This window comes from Ochlerotatus camptorhynchus, unplaced genomic scaffold, assembly GCF_037179485.1.
Source record: "Ochlerotatus camptorhynchus isolate MF236.1 unplaced genomic scaffold, CSIRO-AGI_Acam_v1.1 ptg000104l, whole genome shotgun sequence".
Classification (NCBI taxonomy): Eukaryota; Metazoa; Arthropoda; class Insecta; order Diptera; family Culicidae; genus Ochlerotatus; species Ochlerotatus camptorhynchus.
Window position 1 is genome coordinate 357,778 of NW_027040594.1, and position 22,248 is coordinate 380,025.

The 22,248-nt window shown below is 40.0% G+C and overlaps 1 protein-coding gene across 1 annotated transcript in view; it reads left to right on the forward strand.

Annotated features, from left to right (window-relative positions):
* Positions 1–248: 248 nt before the first annotated feature.
* LOC135699225 (pyrokinin-1 receptor-like) overlaps positions 249–22,248 on the forward strand; it is a 322,643-nt gene continuing 300,643 nt past the window's right edge. The window contains exon 1 of the mRNA XM_065219427.1: positions 249–261. The gene's annotated coding sequence lies outside the window, so the exon portion shown is untranslated. The remainder of the gene's footprint in view (positions 262–22,248) is intronic.

Consider the following 22,248-nt stretch of genomic DNA (forward strand, 5'->3'; position numbering starts at 1 on the left):
TAGAGGTAACTCTAAGACTAGTAGGTCCCGAAGAAACGTGCTCAATTGTTTGGCTCAGCTCTGGTACTCTCTTCGGTCCCAAGCTAATCGATGCACCCCTCGGAACATAGGAAAATCCACGAACCCTCATTTTATCTGTCAAACTTTCATAGCGAATCAAAACAAACATAGTGTAGTACTAGAATTTTCACTAGAATTGGGTACGTTGATAAATTTGCTTGGGACCAATAGGCTAGTCAATTAGTGAGCCAATTTTGAATCGTTAGTTTCCACCGGTTGCTAAAACGTTGATAAAGGAGAGAAAAGACTTTTGACCGGTTTTTTTTTCAGAACGTCGTCCCCACTGTGCTGCGAGCCGCGAAAGTATCAGTTTGGCTCTGTCCAGCCTCTTCTTCGTTGCAGCCTCCGTTACCCCGTGAACCTTGCGTTTCTTGTACGGCTTGTATCCCAGGTCCTTCGTCGTGATGGTGTGGGCAGTCCCGATCGACACATCCAAGCCAGCAGCGGCCTTTCGGACCGAGCAGGATCTATTTGAATATTGTTATGACTCTAAATTACGATTTTAAAGTTTTTGAGGAGGAAAAAGTACTGCTAAGAGACGTCACTGGGTAAAGTTTAAAATTTAGGTAGAGTTTTGAAAGAAAGTAAACTTGGAGTGTATGGCGCACTAGATGATTCTGAAGCCTGATCAAGTGAGTGGGTTACGGATATATCTGATTGTTTTCCGAATATTGCCGCAAGTTATATATTGATACATTCAAACCATTGCAATTTGGTATTTGCGGTAAACAGATATAGGATGCGGAGGGAGGGTTCGCTTAGGGGAATCGTTATCCATGTTATGGTTTCCATTTATTAAACAGTTCAGATAGGCTAGAAATGACGGGTACATAGTGAGAGATTATTCAAAATATAATACTGAAAACGTGATTTCCAGCCAATCTTTATGAAACTTCACATATCTCAATTGTTTGAACCTGTACAGGTTTTAGGTCTTCGCCAATTTTTCATAAAATTGTACGTTCTACAACTTCTCCCTAAAAAACAGACCTCTATCTAGCGGAATGAAAAAGTTTGTATCGCTGCGCCATCTTTGCGGCCAAATCATGAACTATTTGTATCCATCAAATTGTAGTTCTAACGAAACCAAGAAACTGATGCAATCCCAGAGCGTTATTATTTTTCCCCTGCTAGATGTCATTCTTGGCCTACTGTGTATTGGAATAAGTGTAAATGTTCACCCACATTCTGTATAAAAACTCATTTTTATATTTTCCTCATGCTCCTCCCCCCTTGCTGCGTCAGCGCTTTGACGGTTGGTGTAAAGTTAAAACTGGTACACGAGTGTAAAACTTTCATGGATGATAAACCTTGAAGAAGAGAGCCACTGAGAGGATAATTAGTTTTTCAGTAATCAGCAATGGAAGAAACACAAAGTATTATGACAAGTGTTAGGACTACAGAACCACGTGAGCAGTTCATAACATACATAACGACCGGATCCGTACGCTGGTTTTGGTATTTATAATATGTTGGCGGCAATACATTATACGCTAGAAGCTATCGCCTCACTTCCACCGAATCACTTTTTCATTTTTAAAGATAGTCTCGATTCCGAAAAATGAGAAGGCGGACTCGCTTGCAAAGGTGGGCGCTATGGAAGGCGATATTTACAATCGAAAAATCGCCTACAACGAACTTTTCTTCATTTATCGTCAACAGTCGCTCGCCAGCTGGCTAAATAAATGGAGGGAAGAGAGTTTGGGACGATGGCTATATTCTATCATTCCTAAGGTGTCGAAGTATCCTTGGTTTAAGGGGTTGGAGGTGAGTCGTGTGATGCCTTTCCTTAATTTTATAATTTCAGAGCTGATATAACGTTGAATAGGAGTAAACACATCCATTAAATTGTCTTCCACTAACCTCGAGAAGACCGCGAGTAATCGGTTGAACTCCTTTAACTTTAGATTTACGACATTAATAATGAATAACGGAAATGATTATTTGGCTCTGTAAAGTTTATTCGATTGAGCCTGTACAAATAAAAAAAACGACCGTATTATAGAATAACAGAAGAAACATATTCTTTAACTGGCATTTAATTATCATAAATGAATATCTAAAACACAGGATGCCGATACATCATTCATCGGCTGCGGTGGAACGATTCATCGTGATTTTATCCGTCTGGGTAATTGAGCTCGATTGGCACGTACTTACGAGAAGATGATAACTGCTGGTCACCACAAAACCCATATCACTAATGACTTTCGTTTAGTGCGCAGTCTTTCAATTCTACTTTATTCCTATGCCCAGCAACACACATGAGGCTTGGATCTTCATTAAATAATGTTCTAGCGAATCAACCATAAATCTTACTCCGACCCAGTGTTTGCTAGAGCCATAATCTTCTCAAATTTGTTATGTCACGTTGTCTGATGCTCCATGCTATCACTCTTAAGGCACACCCAGAAAAAAGACGAGATTATCATTAAAAATCATGCCCTGATTCAACCTCACTGCCCTGATTCTCACCAAGGAAGTTGACCTTCACGAAGGAAGCCTTCGAATGAGTAATAACATACGTGAGATTTTATCCCTAAGGGAGCCATCCGTGTGAGAACCCAGTATAAGGGACCAATGGCAATGTGGAGAAGAAAAAAAACCGGCGGTGTCATAAACCAATCCGTCTTTCTTTTCTTTTTACGCTTAAGGTTTCATTTACGCTCATTCGTTGTTTCGTGATTAGAAGGATACTTTCCGTCCCGCTGCAGGAAAATGGGATGTCTCGCTTCTGAGGAAAAAGTAGGACAGCCATCCGAACGGAGGCATCGAACCGCAAGCAGCGTATCACCCGCTGCTTTGGGAACGAGCGGACAGACCCATTATGGCAAACTTTATTGCTCGAATCTGAAGATGGCACCGGCATACAACACATGCCGGTTGATGCTGTGGCAACAATATGCGGGAAAGTTTGGTATTTTTCCTTTTTTAGTGTATTGATTTTCTGATGGCTCGTGGTGCCTTTTAAGATGGCCTCTATGTCCTTTCAGTTTGGAATTTGGAATTATGCTTTTTCGTTGCTCAAATTAATCAGAAAGAATTCTAAAGATCCAATCTGAGCAGATTGCATTCTCATGGACAGAATGAAAATTTAACTGCTAATGGCGAGTCAAAATAGAGCCATTCAAATGCTGCATCCACTTTTGCAAATTTCACCGAAGATCTATTAAAATTTCTGAGATTTGTGTGTATAATAAAATCTGCACACTTTCTTGAAGACCTTTGAATTTACCTGAAGATCTATGACTATTCTCGTGATTTTTTTTTTTTTTTTCAGAAGTTCTGTAAAATTTTTCAAAGCTCTGTAGCTTTGTATTGAATATCTACAAGCTTTTCTGATTTTCCACAATTTTTCAGTAGATCTCCAAATTTCGGTTAAATTCTTTAAATTTCTTTAAAATTTTCTGAAGTTTTGTAGTTCTGTTCTCAAGATCTACGAACTACCCTGATGCTCAACAAATTTCTCAGCACATCTCCGAACCACTCTGAAGCTCTAAAAGAAATCTTAGTAGGCTCTCAGACCTACTGTCTGGCATGCTTATTCTTATATAAAACAGGCTGTTTTGTTGACCCTTGCCATGATCAAAGCCATTACAGCATCTTTCGGCCAACATAAAAATCAGTCAAATCATACAAAGGACAATATTGCATAGTGAAATCGGTTTACCTTGCTGCTGGATGCCATCAAAACACTAATCAAGCGTTCTTTAGCAATTTAAATCCGTGAAATTTTGAGTCGAAAACACTAGTTTACAAAACAACATAAAAAGTGTGAACTTTAGTGGTTGACCAACGTTTCTAATGCAAAATCCTACGCTGAACTCAATGCCGTGGTCAGAAAAAATTAAAGTAGGGCCATTTTTGAGATATACAAAAATTTTGATTTTTTGAATTTTGGACAAAAGTACGATTACTAAAATGTCAATATCTTTGCAACTAGTGCACCAATTTAAAATCTTTTTTATGAAAGTGAAGCGAAATAAATTTGCTATCGTTTACTAGAATAATATGTCTTAATAAAAAATTTAATTTTGAATTCATTTAAAAATTTACAGCATTTTTTTTTTCCTGCGAATTTTCCATAAAAATCTTGTTTTAATCAACTTTTTTAATGGGATAAAAAGATTCAAAAAATCATCCCATAATTTATTCTTAAAGTCCATTAAAAACTGGAGAAAATGAGCTTTTCATGGATGAAATCGGTTGGAAATTGTCGAAGTTAGGAATTTTTTTGTAAAATCATGGAAATTGAATGTTCTAAGATTGGCCGTTGTCCCGCTCCTAGGTTCATGCACCACTTCCAGTAAGCCTTTCTGCGGACGTGTACGCATACGGTGCATTTCACTAACACTACCAGAGCTGTCACGCAAAATTAAATGGGATATTTTCAACAATATAATTTACGCTAGTGTTTGTGAGACCGCTCGGCGAGAACCTAACGCAACCAACTCAATTTGACAGCTTTCATTCTTTAACATTGCTTAACGATGTATACGACAAAACGTGAATTCAAGTGTAAAAATGATCCTCAAAAGTTTTGTTACGCGTGTGGCAACTATATATTTACAAAATCGGTCAATTTCACTGCTTCGTTGCAAACTGCATACAGACTTTATTTTAAAATTGATCCTGGAGACTTTGACGAACCGTGGATTCCAAAAGTATTATGTAGTTCGTGCAAAACGTGCTCGGCTAGGTGGATGTCAGGCGCAAGGTAAATTGATTTTTTGAATAACTTTCATATAAACAATTTATGTACAGCATGGTAGTGCTTTGTTCTTTCCTGATCGACATTATCTTACTTCATCTATTTTTGATAAGTGTTAATGTCTTACTTACTAACTCACTTATTTGTTATCTGTCAGTCGCTATTTGTCCTTTGACATGCCCACCATATGGCGTCGACCATTTTGTCATGCAACGGATTGTTATTTCTGCTTGACAAAAGTTAAGCAACAAGGACGTCACAAAACAGTTGAGTATCCACAAGTGGCTTCTATGACAAAACCTGTTCCACATTCAAGTTCGGTCCCGTATCCTGTTTATCCAAAGCGAAAACGAGCGCCCTCTGTTGAATCGACCGTTACAAAAAGTGAGGAGGAATTCAAGGAGGAATGCGAGGAAGACTTCGAGGTGGAATTGGAAAGAAACCCAAAACTGTTTACACAATCCAAATTTAATGATTTGGTGCGAGATCTCGACTTATCGAAGGAGAAATCCGAATTGCTGGCATCACGCTTGAAAGAACACAACATGCTGAGCAAGGAGGTCAAAATTTCTTGTCACAGGAATCGTCACAAGAAATTTAACAAATATTATTCTATAAAGGACAAGGCATGTTTTTGCCATGACGTAAACGGCTTGTTTGAAGAGTTTGGTGAGCCATAGGATCCAGCTGAATGGCGTTTATTCATCGATAGCAGCAAGTTGAGCTTGAAAGCCGTTTTACTGCATCAAGGGAATGAGAAACCTTCTATTCCATTAGCTCATGCCGTTAATATGAAGGAAACGTATGAATCAATGGCTCTATTGCTCAATTTGATAAATTACAATCAACACAATTGGAAAATTTGTTCCGATCTTAAAGTGGTTGCCATGTTGACTGGATTGCAACAGGGATACACAAAATATATGTGTTTTTTGTGTAAATGGGACAGTCGAGCTCGTAAGGAACACTACGTCCGAAAAGATTGGCCAAAACGGGATAATTTCACAATTGGTAAAGACAACGTTAAAAATGATCCTCTTGTGGTAAAAGAACGCATAATACTTCCACCACTACATATAAAACTTGGGCTATTCAAAAATTTCGTCAAAGCGTTGCAAAAAGAGGGGCCGGCATTCCAGTACTTGAAATCAGTATTTCCAAATTTATCTGACGCAAAGATAAAGGAAGGTGTATTTGTTGGCCCACAGATCAAAAAACTGCTCAATGATTCCGCATTCAATACAGTTTTGACACCAGATGAGGAAGAAGCGTGGAAATCGTTCCAGCGTGTTGTCACAACCTTTTTAGGAAATTTCAGAAGCCCAGATTATGAGGAAACCGTCGATGAATTGCTCAAAAATTATGAGAAAATAGGTATAAATCAAAAATATTGTGTTTGTTACATATAATTAATTTCAAATCCTTTTATTTCACTGAACACAGGTGTGAATATGTCTTTGAAGATACATTTCCTACATTCTCACATGGATTTTTTCCCGGAAAATCTTGGTGACGAGAGTGATGAGCACGGCGAACGTTTTCACCAACAAATGAAGATGATGGAACGCCGTTACCAAGGATTTTGGGATGAAGCAATGATGGGTGACAATTGTTGGTTTCTGATTCGAGAAACAAGTTCAAAACATCGAAGACAAAGTCATTCGATTCTCAATCATTTTTAATAAAACCTAAATAAATTTCTTTTGTATCAACTCGGTTTTAAATCCTGATATGCCTTAATCAAATTGATATGTAGAGAAAAGAATCTCCCATGAAAACTTTACATGCGATTTGGATGCTTACAACGACACCTAGAAAAGGAACTCTAAAGCTGTTGTATTTCAGCAACATTTTTAAGTGTTTTACAAAAATGCTCATAACTTCGACAATTTCCAACCGATTTCATCCATTAAAGGCTCATTTTCTCCAGTTTTTAATGGACTTTAAGAATAAATTATGGAATGATTTTTTGAATCTTTTTATCCCATTAAAAATGTTCATTAAAACAAGATTTTTATGGAAAATTCGCAGGAAAAATAAAAAAATGCTGTAAAATTTTAAATGACTTCAAAATTAAATTTTTAATTAAGACCTTATATTCAAGTGAACGATAGAAAATTTATTTAGCTTCATTTTCATAAAAAAAGATTTAAAATTAGTGCACTAGTTCCAAAGATATTGACATTTTAGTAATCGTACTTATGTCCAAAATTCAAAAAATCGAAATTTTTGTATATCTCGAAAATTGCTCTACTTTAATTTTTTCTGACCACGGCATTGAATTCAGCGTAGGATTTTGCATTGGAAATGGTCATCACCTTACCGAGTTCAAAAATGCTGTAAACTAGTGAAATTAAACACAAACCTTTTTTGTTCGACAAATCAAACGGCAAATCTAATCATCATGTCGAAAAAGTGTGAATGCATCCGAAAATTGTAACTTTCAGACCCTCACAATAGACCTTTTTGACGATTAATTGTCTTTCTCTATCTAGCGCACATGAATGAATTGACGGTTTGTTTTCCCACTAATCTGTTTCCCTCTTGCTCGCACTCGTTCGATTTAAATGGTACAGTAGTGTGCGCCAATTAATCGTCAAAAAGCTCCATAAGGCTGTCCACGAGACAGTTGCGATCAGCTGACTTTTTTGTTTACCAAGAAATTTTGAAAGATCAAAGTAAAACTGACAGTTCACTCTCATATGAATTTTGTTTATGTTTACATTCAGCATCATTAACACCAGATCACTCACACACTCTTCATTTCTAGCTGTCAGTTCCACTGAGAAACGTCTCTTGGATCACCTTATAAGCGACTATATGGATCGAATGCGTTCACTCAGAGTGAGCGCCCACGAATTAGATTCTGCAGCGTGACGTCTCGAATGAACTCAGTCTTGATCGGCTGAACCTTTTTGACAGTTCAGTGGTACAGCGTCAGGGATGCCAGATATTTTTTTCAAAAGTCTGTATGAGAGTCAAAAAATATGTCTGTATTTATCTGAACACTAGAAAATATCGCCGCATGACTACACGATAAAAAGTTTTCATGTAGTTTCCATTGGGAATGTGCATAATGTTTTTACATTAACAAAACCAATGATATTTATTTAAATTTCACATAACATTCAAATTATCACACGAGTTCTATGTGATACATCACTTTCCTTTGACATATAAGGTTTATGTGATTTTGTGGTGCAATTCCCAATTATGATTTCATATGAAAGTTATGTGAAATTCTAATGAATATTTTCCATTGGATATGTGATTTATTCTTTGAGTTTACGTATTTCCCACATGTATTTTGGCTATTGGCGTTGACGGCGACTCTGTAGAACTTTACTCCTGTGAGAAGATCCATATGCAAACGTCAGACTGTGCGTGAAACATGGCGGATTTGGAAGATTTGAAGGCTCTGTTCCATTTGGTGAATTTGCACTAAAATTTTACAGATGGAAATTTTCAAATAAACCTGCTATTGTACCAGACTTATTTCTGATCGATCTGGAATCAATTTTGAGAAACATCTTCTAGAAACTCGTAAGAGAAACAACAGAGGGATTTTCGAACATTATAATTTATTTTCGAAGTGTCAAATGGAAGTAAAAATTCACCAAATGGAACACAGCCTAAGTTTCAAATATCTGTATAATGTCTGTAGTCTGTATTGGGTCTGTACGAGACTTCAAAAATCTGTATAAATACAGACATATCTGTATATCTGGCACCGCTGTACAGCGTTGCCCCATTCGAGCCTCGCCTTCGGAAGTAGCAATCAGCTACTGAGCTTGTTTTCTCAGGTAATTGCGCAAATTGTATATGTTCTGCCGAAGCAGGAAATGATCACTACACATCCGTACATAGTCCCTCGACAATGTCAGTCAATCTCCACCATGATGACTCTAATGACAACCGTAACGCATCCAGTATTCAGGGAGCTGAAATATTGCTGTATTACCAAAACATTGGAGGCATGAATACAACTGTAGCTGAGTACAAATTGGCCTGCTCGGATGCTTGTTACGAAATGTACGCCTTCACCGAAACTTGGTTGAACAGCAACACACTTTCTAGGTAAATATTTAGTTCGGATTTGACGGTCTATCGCACTGATCGTTCTCTAGCTACTAGCCCCAAAGCTTCCGGCGGTGGTGTCTTTGCTAGCAGTTCGTTCTACTTTTAACTCTCGGTTACTTCATCCACCTAATAGCTCAGGTGTCGAACAGGTGTGGGAGCCTGTTACCCTACCGTTGAAAGTGGTCTCCATTTGCATGTTGTATTTTCCCCCCGGATCGACTTGGCGTTTCTGAGTTGATCGATCAACACATTGATTCACTTTTTTGGGTTGTATCCAAGATAAATGCGACTGACGAAATCCTTGTTGTTGGTGATTTCAATCTTGCTTCAGTCAACTGGTCATCGAATGAAACACGGTTCTTTCATCCTCGCTCTAATGGCTCATATATTACACCACTAGTAGCATCTCTCCGAGATTGCTACAATACTGCTGATCTTCTGCAACGGAACGGGATCTCCAATGAAAATCATAGACTGCTTGATCTATGTTTCCTTAGCCGTGAACTCGCCTCTAATTGCTCGGTTCAAGAGGCACCCGAACCACTAGTTACACGTTGTAGACACCATTCACCTCTGCAGCTATCATTACACTTATATCAGGCTTGCACTTTTCGGGTTACCGTCGACAGTGTATCGTATGACTACCGTAGGACTGACTTCGAGGGAATGGCAACCTTTTTCGAAAACATCAGCTTGGACTGCTGCCTCTTATATTTTCTCGAATAATGTCGCGTATGCGATCGACCAGTTAGTATCCATGACAACTCCACCCATATCTAGTAACCCTCCTTGGACCAACCACCGACTCAAGCGACTGAAGTCATCCAAACGAGCTGCCTTGAAGACATTTTGTAAACTTCGAACGGGTGCTTCGAAGAGGAAGCACAACCTCGTTGACAAACAGTACAAGCGGCTCAACAAACAGCTTTATCAATCCCATCAGCGCCATCTACAAACTAAACTCTAAAGCAAATCCTAAGAGCTTCTGGAATCATGTGAACGATCAACGGAAGGAATCGGGCTTACCTTCTACAATGTACAGTTGGAGGCGAACCAGCCTAAGGCTGAAAGCCTCCTAAATAAAGCTAAATAATAATAATACAATGTACAATACGGATCAAGAAGAATCAGATTCTTATACGGGAATCGCTAACCTGTTCATGTCACAATTCAGAAGTGTCTTCGTCAAAGAAAATTAACTTAACGAGCACATCGTAGCCACCGTAAGTGATGTTCCCGTATTTTCTGCTGTTGGGCCGCATCCACCGATCTCGACTAATAATGTTCGTAGAGCAAGCCTTCGTTTGAAAAATTCTGACGGAATCCCTTCCGCGGTTATTAAGAACTGTATTGGAGTGCTGGCCGCACCTTTAGCATCCATCTTCAACCTCTCTTTGGATTCTGGGATCTTTCCCGACTGCTGGAAGGATTCGTTTGTTTTCCTTGTCTTCAAAAAAAGCGATGAGCAGTCGGTGTCCAATTAGTAGCGGCTTTATGTGCAGTCTCAAAACTTTTTGAACTATTGGTGCTAGATTATTTAAAACACACACACATGCTCTAGTTACATCGCGACTGAACAACACGGATTTATACCGAAGAGGTCGACCTCTACAAATCTCCTTCAATACACATCATCTATCATACGCGAGATGGAAAGAGGTCATCAAGTGGATGCTATCTATACCGATCTTTCTGCTGCTTTTGATAAAATCAATCACGAGATTGCAGTGGCCAAACTAGAGCGACTTGGTTTTCCCTTCTTGATTGGCTTCGCTCATATGTCAGTGAAGATTAGAGATCATTTTTCTCAACCGTTCGCTGTTTCTTCTGGTGTACCTAAAGGCAGTCATCTGGGACCGTTCATATTTTTATTGTAAATGAATGACGTTCATTTTTCGATCCGTTGCCTGAAGCTGTCCTCTGCTGACGATTTCAAACTATACCTTGTCATCAAAGATCGAAGTGATGCATTGTTTTTTCAGCAGCAGCTGGACGTTTTTACTGTTTCACGAGACAAGAACAGGATGGTATTAAATGCTTCTAAATGTGCCATTATAACGTTTTCCAGGAAAAAATCACCTATCTGTTATGCTTGCAGCCTGCAGGAGCAAATATTAAGCCATAAATTTACCATTAAATACTTCGGCGTCCTACTTGATTCACAACTCAGCTCAACTTGGATTCATTTTTCGTTTCGCCAAAGACTTTAGGGACGTTTTCTGTTTAAAAACACTCTATTGTTCGTTAGTGCGCTCCACATTAGAGTACTGTTCCGTAGTATGGGCTCCTTTTTACAGCAACGGGGTAAATCGTATTGAGGCCATTCAGCGAAGATTTGTAGGTTTCGCCCTTCGTTGGCTACCCTGGAGTGATCCTTTCAATCTCCCTAGCTATGAAAGTCGCTGTTATTTGATGTCCTTACAATTACTTAGTGTTCGCCGAGGCGTCTTTAAGGCTATATTCATCGTTGATCTCCTACGATCGGACATTAATTGCGGTTCACTTCTGCAGCAGTTGAATGTCAATATCAGACGCGTAAATTTACGTTCTTATTATTTATTCAATATCCCGGATTCTCGCACAACTACGGCGCTAATGAGCCTTTAACTAGCATGTGCAAGATTTTCAACAAATGTTATAACTGCTTTGATTTTAATATCTCCCGTGTTTGGCTTAAGATGCACTTTTAGCTTCTTGACGGTTTCTGTTTTCTGTATTTAAATTAAGTTAATTATGTTATCATAAATATTGCTCCCACTAGTGAGGGCTGTTCCCTCCAAATAAATAAATAAATAAATAAATAAATGGTACTGTTTACAAGCAGTCGTTTTTTCGAAAAAAAAAATATATTTTAAAATTTCAGAATTTTAACTTGAAATTTGTCGAGGAACAGCGTGGTGAAAGGATGTTGCTCGTGGACAATGCAGAAGTGCGGTTTACATCAAGTCCACGTTAACATTACCACTGAACTGTCATCAGATTGAGGTTAACTCCGACGATATAAAACCTAATAGTAAATTCGTTTATCAAACTGTCAAACTCATACCGTTCTGATTCATATTTCGGACACTTAAGGCATGTGCAATAGTAGAGTATGGTCAACACATGTTTGGTAATCACTTTATTTTGTTTCGATTATTCGACACTTTTTCTTAAGTTACTAAGATACATTTCAATGAAATTATGAAAACTTTTCGGAAAAAAGGTGTTATTTAACTAAAGTTACCAATTTTCAATCTTTGGATACTTGTTTGGAGAAAATTCAATTTTCGGACAACCAATTTTGTACGAGCTACGAACGATTACAATCATTGTATGATTTTGCTATTTTCGTTTAGGTATTATACATTATATTTGAATTCATGATTAATGTTGTTTAAACTTAAGAATTTGTTCAAGAGATTCATTGTGAATTTTCATGGAAGTTGATGATTATTTTTTGTTCTTGCATTTTGTGTTTGTTTCTTGATTAGTTTATCATTTTGCTTTTGATCCAATTTAGATTTCTAAATCTGCTTGCGTGCGAATTTTGCGGTTTTTTATCTTCTTCCAATTACTCTTTTCGCTTTGTCCGTTCTTCCTGTTTCCGTTAAGCTTTCAAAATGTTATACACTGGTTGTAATTTATCAATACTTTTACTAAACAGGAGTACACCTTAAATCTCACCTTTCCGTACTGTCCATACATTGTCTGCTACTCGTTTGGTGGGATGAAACTTTTTTCATTTCAGAATACCACAAATCGATCCCCAGATACGAGGACAGAGGGAGAAACGAAATGCTTGTTGGCGCATTTAGCCTGAGGTCACATTATGGAACGAAGTCAAAACGATTGTTTTCATCCAAGCGACCGTTGAATCCAACTCATACTAGGGTTCGTTTACGCTAATTCTCAAAAACGTACGTCACTCACAGACTGAGTAAACCTTTCCTCAAATATGAGTAAATATCACTCATATTGCGAAAACATGCTCAAAGATAAGTGCCATTTTCTCACCCTTGATTAATCAGTCTATACATACGTAAAACGCTTCACTTCGACTTCCCTAATGAGGCCCCTGGTTTGTGTTATTCGTGTGTGTGTGTGCCCACAATCCACTCCACCACTGGCACTGACTGGAATCAATTGAATAATTCAATCAGCTCTTCCTCACTGGAATCACGCATCTGTGTTTTTGTTTTCTCAAACAACTGCTTTCCATTCGGAAAGTTCTGCTCTGCTCGAGTTGGGAAATTATTTTGGTCTGATTCGCCAAAACGAACGGTAGCGATGAAGATTAAATTAGTTTTTTTGTTCACCTCACGCAAACTGCCTTCGGATGCTGATTTCTGGTGAGGGACTGCCATTTGTTGCGTGCTCTGCTATATATATGTTCAAGTGATTTTATTCCTGTCTTCAGATTTAACAAACTAGACAATTTCAATTGTTAATTTGATAGTTGTAAACCTGATTGAGCGCTATTATGAACACGTGTATTTTTGATGCCTTCAGAGAAGAGCTTGTCATGCTATCACGAGAAGATAAGAGAGATTTTTTGTACATTTGAATGTATCACAACACATTTGAAATGGAAAATTATTGACAATGCTTTTGTTTACCCCACAGGCATCGATATATTGATGCGAAGGGAATTATTCTTCTTCTTCTTTCCTTTATTTAACGTCGGTCTCTGTTCCACAATCTAGTGCCAATCATGGTGGGTATATAAATGGTGATACAGCATTGTCACTATATAGGCGAGGAGGTCGCGGGGGGGAAAAGTGCGGTTTTAGAGCAAATTGTAAACAAACTCGGTCGCTGTCCCATACAAAAATCCAACATGGCTGAATCATGAATTTGACACATTAGAACACCTATATGTACCTTGGTGCCAATCACCGACGGACATCGATTGCCATCCAGGCAGGAATGCAGCTTCCACACCTGCGTAGGATATGGCACCCATTCAAATACACATGGGCCGGGACCAACGGCTTTACTTCCCTTCCGAATACTTACCGCCATTAGTGTTGATGATTAGTAAACATTGCCCGCAACTTGTGTCACTTTTTCTCGAGTGACTGAACTCAGATTCATCCGTGCACTCGTCTATTGGTAAGTATAGAAATTATTGTCAATAGTGAACACTTTCACCATTGCAAATATGGTCAATAGTCGCACTGTCAATACATTCTATATTGACGTCAATAAATCGGTATTAAAAATATTTCTGTATTCACATCATCAATATTATTGTCAATAAATCCCCTTGCTAATATCGATGCATTGACGTCAATATAGAATATATTGACAATACGATTACTGTCAATCAAAGCAACCGTGTAGGGTACACTTAGACCGTGTGCCCTTTAATGTGGCGGAGGTGTGGCAGCTGGTAGCATGTCACAACACCATATCGGCGTTCGCAACACACCACACACACTATTCGAGTTAGGCTGTGTTCCATTTGGTGAATTATCACTTAAATTTGACAGATGGAAAATTTTCAAATAAACCTACTATTTGAGCAGACTTATTTCTGACAGATCAGGACTCAATTTTGACAAACACCTTTTTGAAAATCGAACGATAAGCAAGAGAGGGATTTTCGAAGAGTATAATTTACCTTCGAAGTGTCAAATTCAAGTGAAAATTCACCAAATGGAACACAGCCTCAGTACGGTTTTACCTGGGGGCAAGACAGCTATCGATCATGGAGTAAATCCTAAGTTAATTTTGAGTAACTCTGAGTAAATCACGCTGCTCAATATCTTATATACACATAGCAACCTGATTGTTATATTAAAAATAATGTTGAAACCGACGCTGCCAAGCAAAGTAAGTTGACGTGCTTTCTTGTAATTTCTGTGTAGGGACTTTTGGGGCGGTTAGATAGGTTCGGATTAGGCTAAAATAATTCAATAAATTCAATTATTAGAGCAATATAGTGTGGCACTGCTACCATCTCTCCTGTTAGCGTTGAATTCAATCTTCTGTAAATTTTTGAATTGTTTCTGATATTTATTCATCATTAAATACATCCAGTCAAACTTCACAATTTCTTGTTTTAATAAACATTAATTCATTGCTAGAGACAATACATCTGGCAACGCTTTTTCAATGATACATTTACGATTGCTGGCAAAGCGCTAAAGTTGAAGTGGTTTCTTCCGCTGACAAAGCTGGCCAGAGCTGACCTAATCTGGCCTAGAATCAGCAGCTACATAATATACCACAATCAGCAGTCAAGGACCAATTCTATTGACCACGAAGGAAGTTTAAAGCTCAGGTTGTACCTCAGGTAACCGAAAAGGAGCATTCCCCTTTTGTATCGTCCTAGGCCGTGTCAATCCTCACCAACGAGGGAAGGCGCCTGAAAGGCATCCAAGCCCCGTAAAACCGTTGTGCAGTTAAACCACCACAGTAGCATTTCGTTTGTCCACAATTCGATTTGTTAAACGAGCAATTCGATCTGTCAAATGTGCGAACAGATGCTTCAAGCGAAATATGCTGTCAGACGATATTTCTTTGATCAGAAAATCGAGACTGTGATCATTTTTGAGTAAATATGAGTAACTCAAATTTACTCGTTGCAAATATATTTACTCTGAGTGCAGCTGTCTTGCCCCCAGGGTTTTACCGAGTTTTTGAATTGCGGAACTTTTCGGTAAAAGTTTAGAAATCTGTGGAAAATTTATTAATAATTCAAAAACCCAGTAAAAAAATCTTTGTGTGCACGACTTCAACATGATGTTTTTGTTATATGATGCCACATTATCGCCACACCAGTGGGTGCCCAGCCTTAAGCATCGAGATGTCAAGCGATCTTATAGTTTTTATTTCCACGAAGGAAATTATTTTCTTGAAACGCACTGGTGTTGTGAATGAGCTAAGAGATAAGAGTATTTTTCCTTCTCGGAAACAAGCACACACCTACTCGCACAACCGGTTGAATTGAAGGAGCGTGATTGAATCGGACACCAATGAAACCGAATAAATCCATTCCTTACATGGGAAGAATCTTGAAACGTACCTTAATACGGGGTGACATTGGGCCAAAATAGAAAATTGTTTTTGATGTAAATATCTTGAATATACAGAACATGATGACTGGAATATGTTTCTTAAGCCCCTGGAGTAAAGTGTTTAGAAATGTGTAAACATGTTTATAGAAATGTCCACTGGCAAAAAAAAAAATTGTACACACATTTATGCACAAACGAAGTGACAGTCGGGGGACCTCCCTTAGCTCAGTCGGTAAAGGCGCAGCTACAAAGCAAGACCATGCTGGAGGTGGCTGGGTTCAATTCCCGGTCTGGTCTAGGAATTTTTCGGGTTGGAAAATTTCTCGACTTCCCTGGGCATAGAGTATGATTGTACTTTGCCACACAATTATACTAATGCAAAAGTGGTACAGGCATCTAAAGCTCTCAATTAATAACTGTGGAAGTGCATATAGAACACTAAGTTGAGAGCACGCAATAAGCTAATATGCCATACGCAATAAGCTTGAAATGCGAGGAAGAAGAAGAAGAAGAAAAAGAAGAAGTGACAGTTGGAGCGGCTCGAAAACTTCGGTGACACTACTACTACTGGATTGAGCTAGCATTTTCGCCAATAATGTTTTGGTTTCTCTTTCCCTTTCACTCTACTCAAAATTGAAATGCATTAAAAAATGACACTCTTTGCACACTGTCAAAGATCATTGCACGCCAAATCAATTTTGTTCAAATTAAAACAAAAATACTAACCCATCTGGTGGATGATGGCACAAGCACAGACAAACAGACATAACTCTTAGAAGAAAATTCTTCAAAAAATATCGTCAAGCGTATTTTGCATGCGCACTAGCACCATCTATCACCCACATTCCCAAGTATACGATGCTGGCGTGTTACAAAACTACATCACACAACAGCACCGTGGTTTATCGCGGTAGAACTTGTTTCATACGAAAGTGAATATTCGCGGCGGACGTTCAAGACTTAGACTAAGTGGTATCTACTGGATGGACCGTAGATCGCTAGCCAATGGCTTTCTTCACTTTGCGGTCTTCCCAAAGGGAATCGCATTGAAGTCAAAGTCGTGCTTGAGCAAGACTAACTTTATTTCATAAGATTTACAGAGTTTATATAGCCGAAAATGGCTTCAATATTTTCTACGGTTACAATTGACTTTTCCTTAAATCTAGTGTATTAAAAAGAGATAGAAAGAGACGCCCGGGAAGGTGTTGACAAACATTGAACAATTTTGGCTGATTTGGTTTTACACGCTCATCGATATAAGTGTTGTGATATTGGACACTTTTTATTGCCCTTTCTGGTTCTACTAGTTCGAAACCTTTTGATCCGCCGAGTCTAGAAAAAGGAAACTCAGCAAAACACATGTTCGGTTCGTTCGCTATGTGCAATCGCACCATGCATGCATTTCTGACCGTCCTTATTCTATCGCGGTACTATGTGGATATGAATGAAGTAAAATATGAGTTAACGGTAACGTTTGTAAATTGAATTGTGGATACGCTTTACTCTACTAATTGATTGATCAGGAAGATGTATAGTACACAAGCATTGATGTGCAACTAGAGCATCCCTCGTTCATGCCATTTTTCACTAATTGCTTTTCCCTCGTTCTGTCAACGCGTCAGCTGTGTTGAATAAAAACAAAACAGGTGGAAGGCAGTGATGTCGGTTCTACTAAATTTTCCGTAGATCTATAGAATTGATTGAATTTTGCAGAAGTACGGATCCGTAGGAAAAATTTACAGAAGCTAGGACTTTTTCTTAAAGATTTGCTTTGTTTGTTTAGTGTGCTTTTTCTTTTGCTGGAATACTTTGCTGTACTCCTAATAGCTAAACTACATCAAATATTATAAATTAACTATATGGTCCACTCTTCTATCACCGACAAACCGACATGAATGATCATACAAATCACAAAGAAACTTACGATCAAAGCAAAACACTGACATCTGCCGCTGTGTTCGCGGAAAATATTTATCCTAGCCACAAACACGCGTACAAAATTTATGAGTTGGTTCGTGTCTAATCTATTTCGGACAAATTATTTTTATCTAGATAAAACATTTCTATGGTTTTGACAGATGGATTCGCTACACATTTGAATCGGCCGTTAATATCGTTAATAAAAAAAATCAAGAGTTATTAACGAAAGAGAAAGTCGATGAAGAGAATCCATGAATGATACTTAGGACCTAATGAAAATTTCAGCTAGATTTACTTGCATCAATAATACTTAGGACCTAATGAAAATTTCAGCTAGATTTACTTGCAACATTACCGGCAGCGGCAACATCAGAGTGGCAATGGCGAACATGGGTCCAAGTTGTCGGTCCGAATGTGGTTTCTCCCCGTCGTCGTGGTCCTGCCCGCTATCCTGGGAGAGAACGAGCCGTGGGACAGAAACTAATGGGCTAGCTTAGGCTCTAACGACCGACCGGTTTCGACACGGAAACGGTAGCTTCGAGGCCGGGTCTAAAATCGAAATAAATTTGACAACGGCTTCCACCTTCGGAGGTGTTGTTCTAACGATACACAACTTCGATGAGACATCTTCGGAACGTGCTGCTTAAGACTGACACTTTAATTTTATAGACTGTAAATTCCCTAATAACAATAACCAGCTTAACGACGTGTTCGGGGTATCATTCAAACCATTTGTAGGATAGTTTACCCATCCGGGATACAGTTCGTTTATATTATTTGTTTATTAGGGTTAGAACATCGTCGTCATCTTCATCATCACCATCATTATCAGCAGCTGCAGCAACATCTTCCTGTTTCGATGTATCGCTCGTTTGGAATGTTTGCAATTCATTCCTGGTTTCCGGATCCTTGAGTTCGATTGTTCAAAAGCAGACGGGTTAAGTTAATTCTAGTCTTCTAACGAACAATTGAGGACGAGGCCGGTTCTTTCCTTCATCTTCGATAACGATTTTTGGTATCAATTACTTTGGCAACACAGGTCATTAAAGGGGCACGTCTTGCCCTGTCGATTGCGATTGCCGCAGTGTAGGTGGAACGGAACATTAACCTTATTTGTAGGAGTGGTCCTTTGGCCCTATCGATGACGATGCTCGGCTTGGGTGCGTATGTGGCTTGGATGGAACATTAGCATTTACTTATCGACATGGATTGGGAGGTGTTCGTTGCTTGCTACTCGTAGATTACGACACTCCGATACGTTGATGGTCATCAAGCCAAAATAAATTCACCGCTAACTTTCAACTGCAACATAAAAACAACAAAATGGAGGAAGCTCCCTGTCACAATTAATAATTAATAATTATTATCATCAAGCGCTCCGCAGGAACTCCTTCGGGGATAAAAGGACGAAAACCGCAAAAAAATGGGATAGAAATTTTGATGCTGCGCCAAGAACTATCTATCGGAAGTTCGCTGTTGGGAAACATAAATTGTATCACCACTTGCGGAACCTCTTTGTTTTTGGAAGTAAATTTTGGCTTCTGTTGCTGAAGAACTGTTGCTCTCGCAGCCCCATGTTTGCTCGGTCTCGGATGACTGTGGCTTTGGTTAGAAGCACGGACTGAGCGACAATTGCCGCCAACAAGTGCGAGAATAAAAAGAGTTGACTTTACATTCTCGTGCTTTTCTTACGGGAAAAGTAAAGTAAACGCTTTTATTCATATGACCTATTGACAGCTCAACATCGTTTTTAAGCAAATGTTAACCAGATGTGTTCACCCCTAATCATTTTGGTCTATAGTTTTTCATTATACAAAAGAATGGCAGATAACAACGAAAACGACATAATGACATGCTGTTTGACAACAGGCTCTCCCTTTCAATTTTTGTTAGAGAAAAAGAGATAACAGGCGGTACCCCAATAGCATCTACTACTTTAAGCTAGTGTGCAATGTTCCTTCTTCATTAAGGAAACATTGCGGTGAACAACATTACGATATTGGTTGTTCGAACGCACATCCCATTTTTCTGGATAACGATAATTTATTTTGCGCGCGCCGAAATTTACGATCTTACTTTCGCGCACATTGAGACTCAGTTTGGCGGTAATTTTCTGTCGCGAGAACTTGGAGGAGTTCTTCAGTCAGCGGTCTTTTACGACTGGTTACAGTCGAAAATTGCTTTGAGGAAAGCTGAGTCTCTGGTTGGAAAAAGACGGTTTTTATTCTAGTAGTAGTAAAATTTACGTTTATTTTCTGGTTTTTTACGTTTCTACATTTGGTTTAACATTTCAATTTGTTAGCCTTTGGCTCTTCATCTTTGTTCTAGCTAATTGGTTATTCTAATGTGATGATTGCGTTTAGCGCTAATTTACAGGATACCCATTTATGGGGTTGTTTTCGTTTGAATTTAAAAATTTGATAACCTACCTACTTGAGCACTGGAACTACTTAACTACTTAAACTAGGTTGCCAAATCACGAATGATCCGACCTTTGCAACTTTCCAGAATGGTCTGGAGCGGTCGTCCAGATTCTGGAAAAGCCGCCCGCAACTTTCGTTCCGGAGTGAGACCATTGTTCAGATCGACCATTTCACGTTTCCTAGATCTCCAGTCCTCTGAAAGTGGCGTCTGCGAACATTTCTCAGGCGAATCAAGAGTTGGGTGTAGGAATCAATGGCAATAAACTTACCCCTCATAGGAACTCGTGGGACGCACGCCTCGTCAGCCACGGTTATGGCTTGGTGGAGTCCTTCCAACGCTCGGTCGATGTCCTCCACGGTATCAAGCGGCGGGTTGTCGATGATGTGCCTGTCTACCACGCGTCGAAACTGGGCCCAGTTTACGCGATGGTATTCCTTGCGCAGGCTTGAAGCAGGAGCCACGTTGCAGCCCAGTTCAGCCACCACCGGTTGGTGGTCGGAGCTGAGTTCGTTCAAGGCTACCGGCTTGGACAAGCCGATATTTGTCAGGAACAGGTCTAGCGTCGATGGGTTGCCCGACGGTGAGATAAATGTTGGCTCATCCGAAAACCAAACGGAGTACAGCCCATGCTGAGAGTGGTCGAACAGCAGACGACCGTTCTGGTTCTGCTGTCAGTTCCGCCAGGCCTCATGGTGAGCATTCAGATCTCCTCCAACAACGAAGCAGGAACCGGTACGGGTGATGGTGGACAGGTCCTTCTTGAATTTAGCCGCTAGTCCACTGCTGGCGGCACACTGTCGAGGGCAGTAGACGGCGATGAACTGGACATATCCAGTCGACGACTCCACCTCCACACCAAGGGCCTCGATGATAGAGGTGCGGATATGGGACAGAGTGTGGTATTGTATTCCTTTCTTGACGACAACCGCAACACCACCCCCCCCCCCCCCTCCTGGAGCTGGTGCGATCAAGCCGGATAATGTTGTGGTCAGGAAGCTGTCACCGGACTTTAGATGGGTCTCGACTAGAAGGCCCACGTCGATGCTGTGCTTGCGGAGGAAGTCGGCAAGCTCAATATTTTTTGCTCTTACAGAGCAAGCATTCCAGGTGACGATAGTTAGCGGTTTAGACACCATACTGGATGATAAACTTACCGAGCACTTAGATCTGTTCGGGCTTATTGCGGCACTTACGAAGAGCACCGGACATGTTGACGAAAATTTCCATCAGTTCATCCGCTGAGAACAGATCGGGGTTGTTGTTTTGCGCTGTTGGTTGTCTCCAGAATCCAGGGGGGAAGGAGAGCTTTGGTCAGCAGAATCACCGGAAGTTGCTTGAGCGGGATGTACCCGCGAATTCACTTACCTTTGCTGAGGAGCACGAAGAGGTGGGAAATCCTCCGTCCGAAATGCCGGGACTTTGTCCTTCTTGCGTCCTGATTGGTTGTTAGTTGCCACCTGTTTTCGAATGCGTTTGAAGTCCTCGCGTTTGGAGCACTGTCTGTCGAAACCGTGATGTGCACCACCACAGTTTGGCGCATTTTAACGCCACGGCTCCACCCGCAGGGCAGTTGAAAGTGGCGTGTTCTTGAGCGCAGTTGCTGCAGCGTGGCTTGATGTTGCAGTTGCGGGTACCGTGACCAAAATTGAGGCACCGCTGGCACTGCGTTACGTCATGATGACCGCCACGGTATGGCTCCCATCGTACGATGATGGAGTAGATCGATCGGATGGCTTGCAGCGCATCGAGAGTCACCGTCCCTTTCTGGAAGTGCACCAGGAAGAGGCAATCCGGGTACGTCTTCACGTTTTCGGCTCTCCTTGTCATTCGGAAAACAGCGATTGGGGCTAGCTTGTACCGGTTGATTTCAGCTTCGACCATCTTGGGGTCGAAGTTTGGTAGACCCCTGATGACTACCTTGAAGGGCTTCTCACCGGGGATGTCGTGCGTGAAGAATTCCGCCTTGGAATCCTTCAGATATTACACGGCCACTTCGTGCTCCGCTTTTGTTCGCAGCATCACCTTGGTGCCGATCCTGCCGAGCTTAAA